This window comes from Pantherophis guttatus, chromosome 4 (assembly GCF_059756535.1).
Source record: "Pantherophis guttatus breed Tessera chromosome 4, ASM5975653v1, whole genome shotgun sequence".
Taxonomy (NCBI): Eukaryota; Metazoa; Chordata; class Lepidosauria; order Squamata; family Colubridae; genus Pantherophis; species Pantherophis guttatus.
In genome coordinates, this window is record NC_142066.1 from 61,924,480 (window position 1) to 61,926,381 (window position 1,902).

The window sequence follows — 1,902 nt, forward strand, 5'->3', positions numbered from 1 at the left end:
TCTGAATATCTTGACAACACTCCGAGGGTGCCTCTCTCAAAGGTATCGCCTGTCTGCTCTAAAAAGCCCCAACGACTCGCATCCGAAGGCCAAAGTGTCAAACCTCGCCAAAGCAACGCAAAACCAGCGGAAGAGACCAAGAGCTCCCAATCTATTGCGGATCCTTGCACTGAGCGTGCTCAATCTGGATACCCAGCCGGTCCAGCTGTCGCGGAAAGAAAAGCAAGTGGAAGGGGAAAAAGAAACGCCCCAGAGGGACACAGTTACGCAGCGCCCCAGACAAATCTGGCGGCGTTTGGTTTGACCCCGCAGACGTGTTGCGCGGGGCGCCTCTGTCGCTGTCACGGAGAGGTCTGTCAGTTTCGGCCTCTCCAAATGTGTGGTGTTACGATAGCCGCTCTCCCCGGTTAGCAAGGGGCGGCCCAGCCAGTCCGACGCTCGCTACTGGGGACAGGAAGCGAGACAAGAGATGGAATTCGCAAGACAACTTTTCCCACCGGCAGATTTTCGCTCATGTTGTGTGGTGAAACGGCTTTTCCCAAATATTGTCACCCATTCAGGGCACCGTAATCTTTATAAAACGAGTATCCTCTTCTGACTCCATGCAAATTTAAACATGCCGAGTTGTTTCCAGAAATGACCCCACTGTTCGTGAGGTCTTTGTGTGGAAAGATTGAAAGTTGCCCAAAGAGTGGGCAAAGCTTTCGAGTTTATAGCTTGAATAAATCTTTTCCAAAACTCACAGAAAACTCGGAAAACTCACAGAAACCGAGAGAGTCCCTGTCTTTTCCGGGAGAGGGTTAACAAAACCCATGTATTTCAGTGAAGGGAGGGAAGCGGAGAGATGATTGAGACAAAGCCATTTGCAGGACAGTTGCAAAGCACTTAAGCTCCGAAGGGGGTTCTGAACCCTGTTTCTGGCATGGAATCGTCTCATTTGGAAAAAGATTCGAAATAAAACGAAGCCGTTTGCTTATTTTTGTTCCACGCTACTTCATATCCTCCCTCTCTCTTCCCCACGATTTATTCTGCCTCCAGTGGCGGGATGGAGAAAGCATTTTTCAGGTTAGAAATGGGTATCCAAAGCAAAAATAAAGCGTTTAAGGCGGTCTCTGTGGCGCAATCGGTTAGCGCGTTCGGCTGTTAACCGAAAGGTTGGTGGTTCGAGCCCACCCAGGGACGAGTGTCACTTTTGGTACCTGTTATCTAGTTGTCTTAATCCAGTACCCTCTTCCGAAAGAGAGAAAGAGAGCGTTCAAACTGAAAATGTAAAGGGTCCTTAGAATTCTTTGTTGTCCATAGCCAAACCGACCAGCTTCTGCTTGTTCCACTGGAAGTGCATTTTAGTGGTAATTCTTATTCTAATACACACTAAAACAAAAGAAAAAAAGAAGGTGCAGGAAAGAAAAAATAGAAAAAAATGGAAAACAAAGAGAAAAGGGTGTAATAAAGAAAAAGAAATATATATAAAGAAGTGACTTCCTACTTTTATCATGAGTATAAACAGTTATAGTAACATCACCTTCTCTTAAAGGACAGCAAATATCTCCTCTTCCCATATCCCATCCCTTATCAATAAACAAATTCATAAAATATAATCATTTTAGTCCTGATGTTGGCAAAAATCCATTAAGGATGATAACAATTTAACTTTGATCAATCAACTATACATTCTTTCCTTTTACTTCTAACAATCTTGATTTTTGATTCCTTAAAATAGTATGCTAGAATTTGATTTCTTTTCATTTTTTCTTTGTCCCATCTCATAAAATTCTTCAAAAGGTTTAAGAAGTCTGTTTGAACACCCAATATAGGAAAATAATTCAGGTCACTTTCTTGGGTTATTATTTCTATATCCTGTTTAATTATTAAGACATTAGTTGGTTTCTTTCGTACATTCAG

The 1,902-nt window shown here is 42.9% G+C and overlaps 1 non-coding gene across 1 annotated transcript; it reads left to right on the forward strand.

Moving 5' to 3' along the window:
- The first annotated feature begins 1,108 nt into the window (after positions 1 to 1,108).
- TRNAN-GUU (transfer RNA asparagine (anticodon GUU)) lies at positions 1,109 to 1,182 on the forward strand. Its single transcript has one exon. It is a non-coding gene; the product is annotated as a tRNA-Asn (tRNA).
- Positions 1,183 to 1,902: the final 720 nt, after the last annotated feature.